Source organism: Aegilops tauschii, chromosome 2, assembly GCF_002575655.3.
Source record: "Aegilops tauschii subsp. strangulata cultivar AL8/78 chromosome 2, Aet v6.0, whole genome shotgun sequence".
Lineage (NCBI taxonomy): Eukaryota > Viridiplantae > Streptophyta > Magnoliopsida > Poales > Poaceae > Aegilops > Aegilops tauschii.
This window is the reverse complement of record NC_053036.3, coordinates 152,619,826-152,640,151: the sequence shown is the minus strand read 5'-3', so window position 1 is coordinate 152,640,151 and position 20,326 is coordinate 152,619,826.

Here is a 20,326-nt window from a genome sequence, read left to right as displayed (position 1 = left end):
AAAAGGTGACTGAGGAGCTATTCGGCTTAAAGAAACAGATCAATATCAAGTCATCAGCCATCTTTGGTAAGAAGATATATCCCTTTCACCTTAATAATCATATTATAAACGGCTGCCGGCTTACCCATAACTTTAATGATATAGGTTCTCGAATCGCTAAGTTAGGCTCAGACTTGCGCGTCCGGCTTAAAGCTGTCTACACTCTTGTAGAACAGTTGTATACTGGTGCCCAACGAACCATTGCTGCTACACTACATAAGAAATCTCCCTCCACACTCATCAAAGACACGCTAGAGCAGTTATCCATGCTACCCTGAAGGATTAACGACTTAAAGCGGGGAGCTGCTAGAGCCGGTGCTTTGACTACCTTAAGCTGGGCAAAGTCATGGCAAGCCGATCGTGATCTTGAAGATTTGGCCAATGGCTGCCCTAGCGTTCAAGAAGACGGAACTACCTTCAGTGCTGATGACTTTGCAGAAATAGGAAGAGCAATGCGCCCCTTAGCAAGTAGGCTGGCTGATGAAACCAATCTTGCCACATACCAGGCGGCTTATGAAGATGAAAACAAGAAGATGAGAACACCGGTTCACCAGCCAACGAACCTCATCCCGCCTACTCGTAAGCATACCTTCGCTCCTGACATTGATCCATCAAACCTTATTGATGATGAAGCTATGTTTAGAGCATTGACCAGTATCAACTGGGATACGCCTGACTTCCAGCTGATGGATAAGCAAGGAGCTGAAGATGAAGAAGAGGTGCAGGATGATCCAGATGCTTCAACCCGCCAACAGTCATGAGCCGGTTTATGAAACAGAATACTTGCTGTGTTGACATCCCCAAAACACTTATTCTCGTTGGGCCATCATATGCCTTGTAATAGGCTAGTTAACCCCTTGATCTGTCGTGCCATCGTGCACGTTTTGTTTACACAACATTGCTGATCTGCCAATTGAAGAACTTCCACTTATGCTCGTGCTTTCATCAAATATGTGTACCAAATTTATTGTTTTACCTGCACACAAAAAAATCACAAGTGCTCTGGTGGTTTACCACAGGGCGGGTCAGGATGCCCAGTATGAATCCACTGGTGACTATAGGAGTCCATAACCAGGGCAGGGGTAACATCCCAAATATGTGACATAGTCAGGGCTGCTTGGCCCGACTTGTGAAAACTATATGGTAATAAAAAGGGGCGATATAAATCCAAGATGAATAAAAATCCAAAAAAACAAGGCTTTCATAGGCCGCCAAGCCCAAATCTCAAACTTAAATCTTTACTTCAATGAAACTAGCATGATAGCCACTGGAGTATCCTCGCTTTCCGTGAGCCGGCTCTCACATGACCCAATCGACATTTTAACCTGGATAAGCTCAGGGTCTTATTAAAAGATTGACTTATCGAGAGTATGCGGGGTCGGAGTAGCATAGTGCAAACAGGCAGGTTTAACCAGGTTTCAAGGAAGGCGGCTTAATAGCTTGGGTTTATCCTTGCTTTCTGTAAGCCGGCTCTCTCATGACCCAATCGATGTTTTAACCTTAATGAGTTCAGGGTCTTATTTTAAAGATTGACTGTTAAGAACATGGCGGGTCATTCAGGATTACCTGGTGGAGAAGCATCTTGCATATAGGCAGGATAACCCAGATTGGTGGTGAATACACCTGGCATCCATGCCGATCAAAAGTGTGAATATAGCTGTGTTCATTGAACAGAAAGCCCCCAAGTGATATGTTTCTGAGCTGTGCTCAGCGGGTACCTATGTTTGAGCTATGCTATGCATCAAACTCTCTTTGGTCCCTGTAACTTGAGCGTCAAGGCTCTTAAGTGATCATATGAGATGACAATAAAGACTCAGTTTCGGAGAAATGAAATGACAGAGGCCCTGAATTATCAGGGATGCCGGCTTTATTATATACATCATCAAAATATGTACATCACAAGGGCCAGTAACTCAGGTGTAATCAGGCCAAAGATGAGCAATATTCCAGGCCGGCGGGTCTCCTCCTCCGACGTGTGCGAGTCCTTGTGTCCTCGAACATCGATAAGGAAGTATGACCCATTGTTCAGGTTTTTGCTTACCACAAAAGGTCCTTCGCAAGGTGGGGATAGTTTATGCATATCACTATGATCCTGGATAAGCTGAAGCACCAAGTTGCCTTCTTGAAAGGTTCTAGTTTTAACCCGGCGGCTGTGATAACGGCGCAAATCTTGCTCGTAAATCGCCGAACGAGCCGCCGCAAGGTCACGCTCCTCATCCAGCAGGTCAAGTGCATCCTGACGTGCTTTTTCATTATCAGCTTCAACATAAGCCGCCACACAGGGTGAATCATGACGGATGTCACTAGGGAGAACCGCCTCTGCTCCGTAAACCATGAAGAAAGGTGTGTAACCCGTAGATCTGTTGGGGGTAGTATTGATACTCCATAACACTCTGGGTAACTCCTCCACCCAACAACCTGGCGTCCTTTGCAAAGGGACCATAAGCCGGGGCTTGATGCCTCACAAAATCTCTTGATTAGCTTGCTCAGCTTGACCATTGGACTGGGGGTGAGCCATTGAGGATACATCAAGTCGAATATGCTCTCGTTGACAAAATTCTTTCATAGCACCCTTCGACAGATTAGTACCATTATCAGTTATCATGCGGTGGGGAAAGCCAAAACGGAAAATTACCTTTTTGATGAATTGAACTGCCATCGCCGCGTCACACTTACTAACCGGCTTCGCTTCAACCCACTTTGTAAATTTGTCAACCGCCACCAAAAGGTGGGTGTTTTTATCCTTGGACCTTTTGAAAGGCCCAACCATATCAAGCCCCCAGACTGCAAACGGCCAAGCAATTGGAATCATCCTCAATTCCTGAGCCGACACATGAGCTCGTCGCGAATTTTTTTTGACAACCATCACATTTACCCATGAAATATTCTGCATCAGCATGAGCCGTCAGCCAATAAAATTCGTGACGAAAAGCTTTGGCTACGAGAGACTTAGAGCCGACATGATGACCACAATCTCCTTCATGAATCTCGTAAAATCTCACTGCCTTCCTCAGGAGAAACGCAACGCTGAAACGCTCATGTGACACTGCGTTGATGCAACTCTCCATTGACTATAGTCATTGACTTAGACCGCCAGGTTATCTGCCTGGCCAAAGTTTCATCCTCAGGTAACTCGCCCCGGGTCAAATAAACCAAATATGGAACTGTCCAATCAGGAATAACATGAAGAGCTGCCACCACTTGTGCTTCCGGGTCAGGAATAGCTAAATCTTCCTTTGTAGGCAATTTGACTAAAGGGTTATGCAGAATATCCAGGAAAGTGTTAGGTGGCACCGGCTTACGCTGGGACCCTAACCGACTCAAAGCATCACCCGCCTCATTTTTCCTGTGATCAACATGTTTCACTTGATAACCTTTGAAATGGTCAGCGATAGCATCAACCTCTCGGCGATAAGCCGCCATGAGTGGATCCTTGGAATCCCAAGTACCAGAAACTTGCTGAGCCACCAGATCTGAGTCGCCAAAACACCTCACCCGGCTTAAGTTCATCTCCTTAGCCATTCAAAGACCATATAGCAAGGCCTCATACTGAGCTGCATTGTTCGTACAAAGGAACATCAACCAGAGAACGTAAGAAAATTTATCACCTCGTGGGGAAGTCAAAACAAGTCCAGCCCCCGAGCCCTCCAACTGCCTGGATCCATCAAAGTGAATAGTCCAATATGTGTTATCCGGCTTCTCTTCGGGCATCTGCAGCTCTGTCTAATCATTTATGAAATCCACAAGTGCTTGAGACTTGATGGCTGTTCGAGGCATATAGTTCGAACCATGAGGTCCAAGCTCAATGGCCCACTTGGCTACCCGACCTGTGGCTTTTCTGTTTTGAATAATATCCCCTAAAGGAGCATAACTAACCACGGTGATGGGATGACCCAGAAAATATTGCTTGAGCTTTCGACTAGCCATGAATACCCCATATACAAGCTTCTGACAATGCGGATACCTCTGCTTGGACTCAATAAGCACCTCACTGATGTAGTAAACCGGCCGCTGAACCGGATGCTCCTTGCCTGATTCCTTCCTTTCCACCACAATGGCTACACTAACAGCTCGGCTATTGGCAGCCACATATAACAACAAAGGCTTTTTATCAATGGGAGCAGCAAGAACCGGTGGCTCAGCCAATTGTTTCTTCAAGGCCTCAAATGCCTGATCAGCAGCATCACTCCAGACAAAGTGATCTGTCTTCTTCATCATCTAGTACAGAGGGATGGCCTTCTCACCCAACCGGCTTAAGGCTGCAATACGACCCGCCAAACGCTGGACATCATTGATACACGCTGGTTTAGCCAGAGAGGTGATAGCCTTTATTTTCTCCGGGTTAGCTTCAATACCCCGTTCCGAAACCAGAAAACCCAAAAGCTTGCCTGCGGGCACAACAAAAACATACTTGGCCGGGTTAAGCATCATCTTGTAAACCCGAAGATTGTCAAAGGTCTGTTTCAAATCATCTATCAAGGTCTCCTTCTTCCTGGACCTCACCACAATATCATCCACATAAGCATGAACACTGCACCCAATTTGATCATGAAGGGAATTTTGCACACGCCGCTGGTAAGTCACCTGGGCACTCTTGAGCCCAAAAGGCATAGACACATAATAGAAGGCCTCGAAGGGAGTGATAAAGGCTGTCTTCTCCTGGTCCTTAACTGCCATCTTGATCTGATGATAACCAGAATAAGCATCCAAAAAGCTCGAACACTCACAACCCGCCATAGCATCAATAATCTGATCAATACGGGGGAGAGCAAAGGGATCAGCCAGACAAGCCTTGTTTAAGTCCGTATAATCCACACACATGCATCAGGTGCTATTTTTCTTAAGTACCAGCACCGGGTTAGCCAACCACTCAGGATGAAAAACTTCCACGATAAACCCAGCTGCCAAGAGCCGGGCTACTTCTTCACCAATAGCCTTGCACCGCTCCTCATTGAAATGGCGAAGGAACTGCTTGACCAGTTTAAACTTAGGATCAATATTGAGAGTCTGCTCAGCGAGTTCCCTCGGTACACCTGGCATGTCTGAAGGCTTCCATGCAAAAATGTCCCGGTTCTCACGGATGAACTCGATGAGCGTGCTTTCCTATTTCGGATCCAGGTTAGCACTGATGCTGAACTGCTTAGATGAATCGCCAGGAACAAAGTCAACTAGCTTAGTGTCATCTGCCTACTTAAACTTCAACAAGGGGACGTGCTTTGTGGTTGGATTTTTCAAGGATGTCATATTCGCCGGGTCAATATTATCCTTGTAAAATGTCAACTCCTCTATTGCACAAACAGACTCAGCATAAGCAGCATCACCTTCTTCACATTCCAAGGCTATCTTGCGACTTCCATGCACTGTGATAGTGCCCTTGTGACCCGACATCTTAAGCTGCAAATAAACATAACAAGGCCTTGCCATGAACTTGGCGTAAGCCGGCCACCCAAACAGAGCATGATAAGGGCTCTTGATTTTAACCACTTCAAAGGTCAATGTCTTAGATCTGGAATCATACTCATCTCCAAAGGGAACCTCCAAAGATATTTTACCCACTTGTCGTGGTATTCTCACAGGGGGGGTGCGAGGCAAGAGATTCCACAAGGGCTTATTGTGAGGGTAAGACTGTTGCTGATAGGACCGGGAGCGGGTATGCGAGTAGCACGCGCTAGTTTACCCAGGTTCGGGGCTCTCCAGAGAGATAATACCCCTACTCCTGCATGTCTGAGTATATGTAGTATATCTGGTACAGAGTTGCTCCTGGAGCTGTATCTGAGCTCAGTGCCATAGGCATCTGGCTTTGTATATACATATGAGCACAAGTGTGTGCATGGCCGCAAGCGCATGAGCATGCATGCGTGAGTGTGTGGGAGTGTGAGTCCATCCTGGATGGATATGCTCATATATATAGGCTTGAGGGGTAGCTTAGGATGTAAGCGAGGTAGGTATGGTAGCTAGGCATGGTGGGGTGGCACACTTGTCCCCTGGGTCACTTCATAAATAATGCCCAGGGACAAGTGACACTGTACATGATGGCGTCGCGGTACAGCTGTCTCGTCCGCGGTATGGCCGTCTCGTCGGGGTCGTATCGGTGTCGGGTCGGGCAGCAGTCGGCAGCCGGCTGGTTGGTGCAGTCGGCAGCCGGCCAGGTAGCCGACCGGGTGGAGCAGTCGGACGGGGAGCCGGCAGGAGCGGCCGGGCAGTCGGACTGAGGGGCTTTGCTAGCCCCGATGTCTTGAAATATTGGCTTGCCGTCTTCGGGATACCCGTGGCCAATTACTCCGACAGTACCCCCCAAGCCTCCGGGCAACTTGGCAAAGTTGGGCGGAGGTTTTTTGGCGGGTTTTTCATGGAAATGATCATGCAAAAGACAAAGTTAGTCCACACAGATATATCAAATGATTACTTTTAGCACTGCAAGTTTTTATGCGGAGGGTGCCGACTCGGTTTTGTCCGAGCCCCCTTCAATCTTTTTCCTGTTCCCTCCGCTTTTTGGCTTGTGCTCTCGCTCGCCGGACAGCCGCTCTGCGGTCTGTAGCTGAGAGTGGGCCGCGAAGCGGAGTGTACAGTACTCAGAGTCTAGGAGCAGATTCAACCGAGTTGATACTTGTAAAGGAAACGGTCGGGTCGCCCGAAGCGTTTCTCTTCCCAGACGTTTTTCGCGTGGGTGGCCTCTAGCGTTCACTCTTGTTAGCCGGACAGCCACTCTGCGGTCTGTGACTAAGAGTGGGCCATTGGTACCGCGCACGCTACCAAGCCGTCTGCGGGAACTAACGTCTCAGGCCAAGCGGCCAGCCCCCGGGCCAACTCTGGCTGGCGCCGGGGCGAACAGTGCTGCAACTGTAATAAAATGCGGAGATAGCCCCCGAGCATCGCTCGGGGTTATTCGTGCTCTTGCGGTGAAATAAATATGCGGGTGAGGAGCTCACATTGATTTCCGTGTAGCCGAGACGAAGGTCGTCGAAGACAGCCGGCGCGGCTTAGCGCTCGCGGAGCGCGTCGGCGCACCCGCCGGGTGTAGCCCTCGAGCCACTAGGCGCTCGAGGAGGGTCCACCCGGTCGGGCTTGACCGGCCAGGCGGCAAGCAGAACGCAGCTGAGCCGGCCTGGCACAGCCGCTCTGGGTGGCGAGGCGTCTGGCAGCGCCCTTTTTCTTCTTTCTTCTCCTGTTTTTGTTTCTTGCAATCCTCCGTGGGGGCGCGCCAGCGCACCCACTGGGTGTAGCCCCCGAGATTCGGGCCGACTGCTGAGCAGTCGGTCGGATCTCCCGGCAACTACTTTCTCTTCTTCCTTGCGGGGGCGCGTCAGCGCACCCGCTGGGTGTAGCCCCCGAGATTCGGGACGACTGCTGAGCAGTCGGGCCAGATCTGCAGGCGGCTACTTTGTCTTCTTCTTCGTGGGGGCGCGACAGGGCACCCGCTGGGTGTAGCCCCCGAGATTCGGGCCGACTGCTGAGCAGACGGACCGGATTTCCCGGCGACTACTTTGTCTTCTTTTTCGCGGGGGCGCGTCAGCGCACCCGCTGGGTGTAGCCCCCGAGATTCGGGCCGACTGCTGAGCAGTCGGGCCGGATCTCCCGGCGACTACTTTGGCTTCTTTTTCTTCTTCAGCCGGCTGGGCAGGCGGACTCCGACACATCAGTCGGGTTCTTTGTAGCCGGTCAGGCAGCCTGCGGTCTGACGCACATCTGGCAGTCAGACGCACATTTCTTTCTTCTGCTTCGTTTCTCGGACGCCCACTTTCTCTCTTATTTATTTGGCGAATGCCGGCATCTTGACTTTTCTTCTCTGGCAGCCGGATTGGACACTCGGCCTCTTTTCCCAGACAGCCGGCTCACGCTCCAGCCGGCCGGCTTCTTCTTCTTTTGTATGCAGTCATCCGACCCCTTTTTCCTCATAGCAGCCCGCAGCAGCGGGAGCCGGCACAGCAAGCGCGCTGGGCGCAGCCAGAGGTGGGGGAGGCAGGCCGAGGCGCGGGAGGGGACGGCCGTGAGGAAGCCGGCTGCGCGGGGGGGAGTGTTGGCGACTGGCGGAGGCCGGCTGCGGGAGAGCCGGGCCGCGACCGCGCTCGGTGGAGGCCGGCACGAGGCGGCGCTGCCAGCCGAGCGGAGGAGGCCGGGACAGGGGCCGCACGCGGGGAGGAGCGGCGAGCGGGAGCCGTGGCGGAGCAGAGCCGCGCGGACGGGGCAGGCAGAGGAGATCACCATGGGGCCGCCGTCGTGCTAGAGACGGCCGGCGCACGCGGCTGATGCAGGGATCCGGAGCAGGGCTACGGCGCGGCGGGGCGCGCGAGAGCGACGCCGGGTGGGCGTAGCCGGGGTCGGCCGAGGCCGAGGCAGGATGGCACAGGAAGAGGCGACCTGGCAGGGGCCTGGAGCCGGCAGGCAGGCGGCTCGGGAGTCGGACGCGGAGGACCCGGGCGGCCAGGAGGGCGCGGGATGTCGCGGGAGGCCGGCCACGGAGGCGGCTGGGCAGCGCGGGCGGAGCTGGCCTGCCGGGACGGGCGAGCGCGAGCCGGCTAGGGAGATGGGCCGGCCTGGAGGCGACCGGGTCGACGAGGCGGCCAGCCAGCGCGCGGGGGGAGGCACTGCTGGCGACACCATGGTACAGCGGACGACGACTAGATACTGTTGGGGTACTGCAGGTGAACAGCGCGCGCCCCCCAGCGACAATGAACGGGGAATGGCCGTCGCATCTGCGGTGTCCGATGGGACGCAGCGACGGGACGCGGCGGCGCACGCATAGGACCCATGGCGAGGTTGAGCGCTAGGCCAGGCGAAGCGCAATAGCGGGGTGTTGAAGGTCGCTGGGGAGGAGGCAGCGGCCACGGCACGGTGGCGTGCCGAAGGACGAAATAGCAGCGGCGGCAGGGCGCGGGCCCCAGCGCGAGGGGCTCCTCTCCTGGTGGCGTTTGAGCGAGGATGCAGCAGGAGCATCTACAATCGGACAACAACGCCATGGATATTGGGAGCACTTGGCCATTGTCTGACTAATGCATGGCTAGTATCTGACCATTATCTGGGTATGGCCATTGTCGGGGGCGTGTCTGACTTGCATCCGAGGGATTTCTGGGTAGTGTATGGGGAACAAAAAAGGCAGGCAAGCAGCAGCGCACGCGGGCGTGGCGAAGGCGCTTGATGCCCAGACCACCGACGAGGACGCGCGGCCGCCCCAGGGCCGTGTTGATGTCGGGTGGTAGGTGCGACATATGCCAGCGGGTGGCTTATCATTGTGGGAGCCAGTAAGACATCGCTGGTGCCTGGAAACGGGATAAGGCGAAGACATGCACGCCGGCGGATCTTACCCAGGTTCGGGGCTCTCCGTGGAGATAACACCCCTAGTCCTGCTCTGCGGGGTCTCCGCATGATCACTAGATCAACACAAGTAGCTACAAGTGCTCCTTGAGCTGTTTGGCTAGAGGAGGAAGAAAGGCAAGGCTAGCTCTCCACTTCCCTCTACGTGGTGTGTAAAACTATCTCAAAGATCAACCCTTTGCATGGGTGCCCTGGGGGGTTTATATAGGCCTACCCCCCAGGGATACAATGGTAATCCGGCTGGGCGCGGGTCCCAGCCATCAGTGTCTGTGTTCGCCGGCTTCTCTGCCGACCGTTGGGGCCCGCCGACTGGTGGGTCCCGCCGGCTGCCGGCCTCTTGGTCGACAGGTCGGCCCCACCGCTTGGGGGTCTTGTCGGTGGCTGGTTACTGTTGCCTCGCCCCTGCTGACGAGGGCATGGTCGAGGTAAGCATGGCTACAGTGCCGTCGCCTGGCGGGCTCTCACTGTAGCCTTACCTCGTCTTGTCTCCTTAATGATGCACATACTTCGAGGGACGGAGGTAGCCGGCTATCGGGAGCCGGCTACTCCCCAGGCCGACTAGGGGAGGCCTGGCCGCCTTTGAGCATCTCTCTGGCTAAAGGGGCCCGCCGCCCGCGGGCCGTACTGGCGCCTGTCGTGGGTGGCGTCATGGTCAACATGGCAACAGTGCCGCGCCGGATGGGGGATGGCTGACCCGTACGGCGCACTGTGGCCATGCGTGCGCTGGGATTCGGGGGTGGCAGGCTGTACTGCGGCCACGCCCCGTCTCATCACCGTTATGTGGGTGCAGCCCTTGAGGGCGCAGTCTTGGCCGGCTTCCGGGAGTCGGTCATCTTGTGGCCGGCTTCTGGGGGTCGGTCTTCTTATGGCCGGCTTCTGGGAGTCGGTCTTCTTATGGCCGGCTTCTGGGAGTCGGCCAAGTTATGGTTATCTTCGGGAAGGTTTTTCGAGGTCGGGTCGCCTTCCGGTAGTCGGCCTGTAAGATAACCGACCAGGGGAAGGCGGCCCTGGGTTTTGGATGCTTGAAGGCCCGATCGGCCTGATCATTTTTCAAAGAGCCAGGGGGAGTCAGTTAGGCTACTCGTGGCCATTTACTCCGACAGTAGTCCTTGAAGCTGGTTGGGCTTCGAGGCTGAGAAGAGAACGAGAAGCTCGGTCAGCTTGCTATCTTGAAGAGCCAGCAGCTAGGAGCCGGCTTCGGTTGGGTGCGCCATCTTGGTGAGATTTTGAAGTCTGAAGGCAGGAGTCGGCTGGTGCGCACGCCGGGTTGCGGGCCGGCCGCTCGCCGCCCGCGCGCCACATGGCACCCTCCGGCTGAAAAAAGCCTGCCAGCCCACGCGCGCGACGGGACGCCGTCGCAGGCCGAGGCCCACCACCCCACGCCTAGGCCCAGGTGCAGATTCTCTGTGGCCCAAAGCGGGCCGCGCGCCTTCCGGCGGCAGTTTCTGCACGTCGTTAGGGCGCAATAATCGCGGGACGTGGGGGAGTAGGCACAGTTTATCCCACGTTCCCCCCCACGCCTTGCCTCCTAGGCTTCGCCGCACGAGGCTATAAGTAGGGGGAGGGGGGGCCGGCAGGCGCTCGCACGCTCACCCTCGCTCTGCCATTTTCTTCCTTTCCTTCTTCGCCGCAGCAGCCCTTCGCCGCCGCGCCGTCCCTCTAGTCTTCGCGCTACCCCGCAGCTTCACCGTCGCGGGGCCGTGGTTTCGCCGTCGCCGCGCCCTTTCTCGTCAGCTTCTGGTCGTCATGCAGCACCGCGGAGACTGGGACGGCTCCAACGTCCACGCGGACCACATCAACTTCCTCCACAAGACGCGGCGGCTGCCCGGCGAGGACCAGGTGCGGGTCCGTCTTGCACCGAAGAAGGAGATCTCGCCGGCGCCGGAGGAAGGCGAGCGGGTAATCTTCTGCTCGCACTTCCTGCGCGGCCTCGGCCTGCCCGCGAGTGCCTTCTTCCGCTCCTTCCTCGAATTCTACCAGCTCCAGCCGCACCACCTCACTCCAAACACGGTGGTGCGGCTGGCCGCCTTCGTCACTCTGTGCGAGGGCTTCCTCGGCGTCCTTCCCACCCTCGAGCTCTGGGGGAATTCTTCCAATCCAAGTTGGGCACCCGCGTGCAGGGCGTGCCGGCTCAGAGCGGCGCCTTCATCGTGGTGAGGAGGCCGACAGCCGACAACCCCTACCCTGCCATCACGCTGATCCAGTCGGTGAAGCTCTGGCAGGAATCTTACTTCTACGTGAAGAACGTCGCCCCGCAAGGCGACTACATCAATTTGCCGGCTTACGTAGCCGGCCCGCCGGCTTGGAGGCGGCCCCAGTGGTCCTATCAGGCCAGGACGCTGTCGCCGGCTGGAGCCGCTACCGTCGCCCGACTCCGGGTAATGATCCAGTCGGAGGGCCTGACTGGGCCCGACATGCTAGCCGCCTTCGTGGTGCGCCGGGTGCTCCCACTTCAAGGCCACCCTCATTTGATCTGTCAAATGAGCGTCCAACTCGATCCGAGTCGGATGTGCACCAAGGAGATGCCTTATGAGGAGGTGGCTCACATGGTGAACTATCTCGCGAACTGCAAGCTCTCCGCAGAGTGGCAGTTTGGCAAGGAGCCGTACTCCCGTGCCAATCCCCCGCCTATGGTATGCTTTCTTCATCTTCTCTTTTTTAGTTTTGTCACCAAGTTTTTCTTGGCCGACTCTGACCAGTCGGCATGTCTTGGCAGAGCCCTCTCCTTCGCCCTGCGGCCGGGTCAGCGGGGGCGGATCGCCAATTTATCCCCGACCGGGCGGAGCATGACTTGGAGGACCCCGACTTGGGGGCGGCCGCTATGGACGGTAACACCGAGGCAGGAGGCGGCGAGGCAGGCGGCAAAGCAAGCGGCTCCGGGCTTGGAGCCAGCTTCGACAACTGGCCGGATGACGACGAGGCGGAAATTATCCCGCGCCGCCAGCCGGCGTCCGACCATGGCGCGGGTTCATCCGGCGCGACACCTGCTCGAGGCGGCGCGCAGAAGCGCCGGGCCGCGTCGGGCTTGTTCAGCAGTCGGCCGAAGAAGCCCAAGAGCGGGGCGGCGGCGACCAGGCGAGATGAGGCGGCCGCGAAGGCGGCCCGCTTCCGCAAGGTGGTGAAGCAGCCGCAAACGGTTTCGGCGCAAGTGTCGATTCTCTTGCATATTCCTTCTTCTTTTCTTGTCGATTTTTGAATCCTTGTCTTGTCTTGTCAAACAGGGCTGGCTTGAAGTAGTGCCCAGGGACAAGTGACACTGTACATGATGGCATCGCGGTATAGCTGTCTCGTCCACGGTATGGCCATCTCGTCGGGGTCTTATCGGTGTCGGGTCGGGCTGCAGTCGGCAGCCGGCTGGTTGGTGCAGTCGGCAGCCGGTACTAAACACGGCACGCCTAAGGTTCTAGAGGTTACGCCTGCCTGAACTAAAACTGTCAGATAAACCAGAGAGTCCTGATGAGTCGCGTTATGAGCCGCCAACTGAGTTGCCCGCTCGGCCTCTCAACGCGCTCTTCCCTGGTCCACCAAGTCCTGAGCTTCACCGCCGCGTGCCGGGTTATGCTCGCGAGGCTGATCACGGCGTCGTTCGCTGCTTGAAACTGTTGGGGAGTCAATGTGCCTGCTGTAACTCCGGCTTGGACGAGGGGTCGAGTGAATCTGCTCGCGACTGTAAGAATAAGCCGCCTGTTGAGCCACGGCTGTTTGCAGAAGCTCCCTGGCCTGCCGTGTCTCTATCGTTGTTGGAGACTCGCCTTCAGCTAGTAGAGCCGCCAATCGCGATGCCGCAGCAATCATATTGTCCAAAGGGTTAGAATAATGACCCGGTGGTGTCACTTGTCCCTGCATTGAGCGATCCTGGGGCCAGCGCACTTACGGATAAATATCTCAGAGCTAGTGAGTAGGGGCACCTACGAATATGTACAAGTGACACGGGGGGTGCGCTGGCCCCAAGTCATAAATAGTGCCCAGGGACAAGTGACACCGTACATGATGGCGTCGCGGTACAGCTGTCTCGTCTGCGGTATGGCCGTCTCGTCAGGGTCTTATCGGTGTCGGGTCAGGCTGCAGTCGGTAGCCGGCTGGTTGGTGCAGTCGGCAGCCGGCAGCCGGCTAGGTAGCCGACTGGGTGGAGCAGTCGAACGGGGAGCCGGCAGGAGCGGCCGGGCAGTCAGACTGAGGGGCTTTGCTAGCCCCGATGTCTTGAAATATTGGCTTGCCGTCTTCAGGATACCCGTGGCCAATTACTCCGACACCACTAGATATGCCGACTTACCAGGCACCACACCGTGAAAAACAGTGTTCGACGGCTTAAGATTTTTGTCGATCAATCCCATGCGATGGAAAGTTTCATAGTAAAGGATATTGATGCTGCTGCCTCCATCCATGAGTACATTAGTGAATTTGTATCCTCCAACCTAAGGCGCCACTACCAGCGCCAAGTGACCCGGATTATCAACCCGGGGCGGGTGATCCTCACGGCTCCAGAGAATAGGGTGTTCAGACCATCGCAAGTAACGGGGCACCGCCGGCTCAACGGCGTTCACTGCCCTTTTATTGAGCTTCTGATCCCGCTTGCATAAACTCGTGGTGAAGACTATTCAACTGCTTCGGGTTACTCTGATAACCAGACTGCTGATGCTGATTCCCCTGACCATTATGTTGATTGTAACCACCCTAATTGCCTTGGCCTTGAATACCGGAATTTGAACCTCCACCTCCATGACCCGGGCCATGAGAGCCAGATCCTGAACCGCCATTCCGGCCATGGTTATTCTGGAAAAGATGGGAATCCCTGAACTCTTTCATGATAAAACAATCCTTCTCAGGTGTTCCGTGCTTCGGACACGGCTGATTCATTATTGCCTCAAGGTTGACTTTCGCCCCTCCAGACTGAGCCGGCCTCCCCTTGCGACGCTGGTTATTATTCCGCACACCAGTGTTAGCCACGAAGTCTAAATTCCCATCAGCTCTGCGCTTACCATTACCACCCTGACTGGCCGGGTTATGCTGCTGCCCTTTCATGCCGCTACTCTTTTTTCCCTTGCCCGACCTTTCATCATCAGACTCGGGGTCCTCGATACTATCAGAGTCGGCATACTTGACAAGGGCCGCCATGAGCTCCCCCATGTCACTGCAATGGCGCTTAAGCCGCCCAAGCTTCTGTTTGAGAGGGAGGAAACGACAATTTTTCTCCAACATTAAAACTGTTAAGCCGACGTTGATATTATCTGATGAGTGTATGATAGTTGAGATCCCACGCACCCAGTGGTTTGTTGACTCGCCCTAACCTTGGACACAAGAAACCAAATCCACGATTGACATAGGCTGCTTGCACGTGTCTTTGAAATTTTGAATAAAACGGGCCTTCAGCTCCACCCACGACCCAATGGAGTTGGCGGGCAGCACCTTCAGCCAAGTACGAGCCAGACCTTCCAATATCATGGTGAAATACTTAGCACACGCAACATCACTAACATCTAGCATCTCCATGGCCATCTCATAACTTTCAACCCAAGCCTCAGGGGGTCAATCTGCTGTGTAATTAGGTACCTTACGAGGGCCCTTGAAATCCTTAGGTAAACGCTCATTGCATAGAGCCGGTACTAAACACGGCACGCCTAAGGTTCTAGAGGTTACGCCTGCCTCCACTGAAACTGTCGGATAAACCAGAGAGTCCTCACGAGTCGCGTTATGAGCCGCCAACTGAGTTGCCCGCTCGGCCTCTCGACGCGCTCTTCCCTGGTCCACCAAGTCCTTAGCTTCACTGCCGCATGCCGGGTTATGCTCGCGAGGCTGATCACGGCGTCGTTCGCTACTTGAAACTGTTTGGGAGTCGATGTGCCTGCTGTAACTCCGGCTTGGACGAGGGGTCGAGTGAACCCGCTCGCGACTGTAAGAATAAGCCGCCTGTTGAGCCACGGCTGTTTGCAGAAGCTCCCTGGCCCGCCATGTCTCTATCGCTATTGGAGACTCGCCTTTAGCTGGTAGAGCCGCCAATCGCGACACCACAGCAATCATATTGTCCAAAGGGTTAGAATAATGACCCGGTGGTGTCGAAACATGCTGAGGCGGGGTATTATTCACACGTGGAGAGCCCATTGTGCATGGCTGAACCGGCGCTCCCGCCCCAGGCACTTCAACCGTCCGGTTTACTACCAGCGGGTCACTGGTCCCTGCTCGGGCGTGTTGAAGAGGTTCCTCGGCTCATAAACCGAGGGTAGATGACTCCGGTGTCTCCTCCTCATAACCTCATTTGAAGCATTCTGATCCAACATGAGCCGGAAGGAGTCTGCTTGGATCCGCTGTGCCTGTGCCTCCAAGACAGCCCGTTTTGCATTCATCCTAGCGCTTTCAGCAGCCAGCTCTTCCTTGGCTTGAGCTATCTCATCTCGCAGCTTAGCCACATCCACCTTGTGATGTTCCTGGTTGTCCGGGGTTACCTCCACCCCCATCAGAGTCGCCAGAGCCGCTAGCGCCAGCCTCCGCCGTAGCCATCGAACTGGAAGTCATAGCCGCATCGGTTGTTGAACCAAGCGCCGACTGTGTACCAGCCACAAAGATCGCCACCCTGTTCGGCGGCTCTTAGGGGTCCGGAATACTATCACCATCGGAACAGCCCCCAAGCCGGCCGTCTTGTAGTTGATACAATGAGTTGGTCTCGCCTGTGGATGACTCACCATCAGAATAGATTGACGTCCCACCGCCAGATACAGATCCATATTCAATTTCCGCCCCATGGATGAAACCAACAAAGGCACATTTCACGGTGGGCTGAACCTGGGCGGGTCATGCACGCTGTGCCGTCTCGATGATGTCGGTGCAGATGTCCGGCTCTGGGCCCGGTTCACCGATCTTGCCGATGAACACGTGGATTCCGCCGAAGGGGACCCGGTACCCGTACTCGATTGAGTCGGCCTCGGGGCCCCATCCTGCATCGTCAATTTAGAGCTTGCCGTGACGGCTCTTCGTCATCCGGCCCACAACGTATCCCTTGATCCCTTCAAAGCTGCCCTGTAAGAACTCGAAACCACCGTGCACTGGCCCCACGGTGGGCGGAAACTGTCATGGAATTGTCACGGCAGATGTCCTAGCGGAAGGACTTAGTCGTGGAGCCATCGCAACTAGGTTAGCTTAAAGGGGTTAAGCGGGACAAAGGACACACTGAGTTTATACTGGTTCGGCCCCTTGCGGTGAAGGTAAAGGCCTAATCCAGTTTGAGGTGGTATTGCTTGGGTTTCGATTACCAAGGAGCGAATACGCTTAACCTAGCTTTCGATCTCTTGTTTCTTGTTCTGAACCGCCGCTGGGTCATCCCTTTATATACACAGGATAACGCCTAGCAGCTCACGGAGTCTCGGCCGGCTCATACACAACGTGTCCGGCTCGGTGACTAACTACACATGCCTTATAGTACAAGTCATACATATATGGCGGTTTACACCTCAGAGCCTTAAGTCGCGTTTGGGTTTTGGGCCTTCAGTAAGCCTGCTTCATGAACCGCCATCTTCAACATCTTCATGGGCTTTTTCATAACAAACCTCCAACGGTATAAGCCGGCCCCTCCTGGGCAGGTCATACCCAATAGTTATATCCCCAAAAAATGGTCTCTTGGAGATCCATACGATGTAACTCTTTTTGTGGTGTGTTTGTTGGGATTGGATGAACTTTGAGTTTATGATCAGATCTATCTTTTTATATCCATGAAGGTTGTTTGAGTTTCTTTGATCTCTTATATGCATGATTGCTTATATCCTCGTATTTCTTCTCCGATATTTGGGTTTTGTTTGGCCAACTTGATCTATTTATCTTGCAATGGGAAGAGGTACTTTGTAGTGGGTTCGATCTTACATTGCTTGATCCTAGTGACAGAAGGGGAACCGACACGTATGTATCATTGCTACTATGGATAAAACGATGGGGTCTATCTCTACATAGATATATCTTGTCTACATCATGTCCTCTTTCTTATTGCATTACTCCGTTCTTCCATGAACTTAATACACTAGATGCATGCTGGATAGCGGTCGATGTGTGGAGTAATAGTAGTAGATGAAGGCAGGAGTCGGTCTACTAATCTTGGACGTGATGCCTATATAATGATCATTGCCTAGATATCGTCATGATTTTTTGAAGTTCTATCAATTGCCCAACAGTAATTTGTTTACCCACCGTTTCTATTTTTCTCAAGAGAAGCCACTAGTGAAACCTACGGCCCCTGGGTCTCTTTCTCACATTATTTGCCTTTACCCTCTACTTTTCCTTCGCATTTATTTTCAGATCTATTAAACCAAAATACCTTGCTGCATTTTATTCTTATTTATTTTATTTGGCGTTCGATCTATGAATCTACTACAATTTATTTCACGTCTGTTTGCCTATATTGAGGCGCCGCTACCCGAAAGGGATTGACAACCCCTTTTACACGTCGGGTTGCGAGTAGTTGTTATTTGTGTGTAGGGGCTGTTTACGTTGTGTTGCTTGTTTCTCCTACTAGTTCGATAACCTTGGTTTCATCACTGAGGGAAATACCTACCACTGTTTTGCTGCATCATCCCTTCCTCTTTGGGGAAATACCGACGTAGCTTCTAGCCGCCATCAAAAGGAATTTCTGCGCCGTTGCCGGGGAGGATCTTCAACATATACCACGTTCCTAATCACAAATCTCATCTCCTCGCAATTTACATTATTTGCCATTTTCCACTCGTTTTCCTCTCCCCCACTTCACCAAAATTTACCATTTTATTCGCCCCTCTTTTTCATTCGCCGTTTTCTTGCTGAATCTGTATTTGAGTGCAATCTTGTTGTGGAGTCATCATGACTCAAGAGAACACCAAGTTGTGTGATTTCTCAAATACCAACAACAATGATTTAACCTGCACTCCGATTGCTCCTCCCGCCACTAGTGCAGAGTCTTGTGATATTAATACTGCTTTACATAGTCTTGTTATGAAAGATCAATTTTCCGGTACTCCTAATGAGGATGTCGCGTCCCATCCTAATACCTTCGTGGAATTATGCAATATGCAAAAGAAAAAAGAGGTGGACAATGATGTTGTGAAAATGAAATTATTTCTGCTTTCTTTGCGTGATTCTGCAAAAATTTGGTTCTCTTCTTTGGCTCGCAATAGTATCGATTCTTGGAATAAGTGCAAAGATGCTTTTATCACTAAGTATTTTCCTCCCGCAAAAATTATTTCCCTTAGAACCCAGATCATGAATTTCAAGCAACTTGAACATGAGCATGTTGCACAATCTTGGGAAAGGATGAAAATGATGCTAAGGAATTGCCCAACTCATGGGTCAAATCTTTGGATGATCATACAAATTTTTTACGCGGGATTGAATTTTGTTTCTCGTAATCTTTTAGATTCCGCCGTGGGTGTTACTTTTGTGGAGATTACTTTGGGTGAAGCCACCAAATTTCTTGATAATATCATGGCAAATTATTCACAATGGCATACCGAAAGAGCTCCTACTAGTAAAAAAATTAATTCGGTTGAAGAAATTTCTTCTTTGAGTGAAAAAGTTGATGCTCTTATGAAATTGGTTGCTAGTAAAAGTGCTCCGATTGAATTTAATGATATGCCTTTGTCTACTTTGATTGAGAAAAATAGTGATGCCATAAATGTGAATTTTATCTCTTGAAATAATTTCAACAACAATGCTTATAGAGGTAATTTTAATCCTAGGACTTTTCCTAGTAACTCCTCTAATAATTATGGTAATTCCTATCGAAATCAATCTTATAATAATAATAGGAACAACCCTGATCTTGAGAATAATATTAAAGAATTTATCAATACGCAAAAAGTTTTCAACACTACCATAGAAGAAAAGTTGAATAAGATTGATGATTTGTCTAGAAGTGTTGATAAAGCTTCTCATGATGTGGAAAATCTCAAGATGAAATTTTTTGTGCCTAAGGTTGATGAATCAATTAAAGCTCTTTATGTTTCTATGGATGAAAGTAAGAAAAGAACCGTTATCCTTAGAGCTAAAAGAGAATTTTTAGAAAAAACGTTTTCTACTGATTACTTTCGCAAAAGTGATGAAGATCTTAAAATGATTGGTGTTTCTTTTATTGATTCCTTGTTTATTAAAGTTAAGATTGATGAAAAATGGACTGGAGAAGAGTCAACTTTAGCTAGAAGGCGTCCCGATAATTCGGAGTGTGAAAATCTTGTTCAGAAAATTGATTAAAGTGTGTTTGAAGAGGTCAAGACTTTAACTAGTGATGTGCCCACTCTTTTGGATTACAAAGACTTTAATTATGATAGTTGCTCTTTGATTTATTGTATTTCTTTGTTGCAATCCTTGATAAATTTACCCCATGCTTAGGAACAAAATAAAGCTTTTACTAAATATATTGTTGATGCTATGATGAAAGCTTTAGAAGAAAACTTGGAATTAGAAGTATCAATTTCTAGAAAATTATATGATGAATGGGAACCTACTATCAAAGTCAAGATTAAAATTTATGAGTGTTTTCCTTTGTGTGACTTGGGTGCTAGTGTTTCTACAATTCCAAAATCTTTATGTGATGTGCTTGGTCTTACCGATCTTGAAGAATGCTCTTTAAATTTGCACTTGGCGGATTCTACTATTAAAAAGCCTATGGGAAGAATTAATGATGTTCATATTCTTGCAAATAGGAATTATGTGCCCATAGATTTTATTGTTCTTGATATTGATTGCAATCTGTCTTGTCCAATTATTCTTGGTAGACCGTTTTTACGCACTATTGGTGCCGTGATTTTGAGAAAATATTAAGTTCCAATTTCCTTTGAGGAAAGGTATGGAACACTTCCATAGAGAAAGAATTAGGCCACCTTGTGAATCAATCATGAGGGCATCTTGTGGATCTCGAAACAAAGATGACAAAACTTAGATCCTTCCGTTATGCCTAGCTAAGGGCGTAAAACTATAGTGCTTGTTGGGAGGCAACCCAATAAATAAAATTTATTTTTGCTCCTTG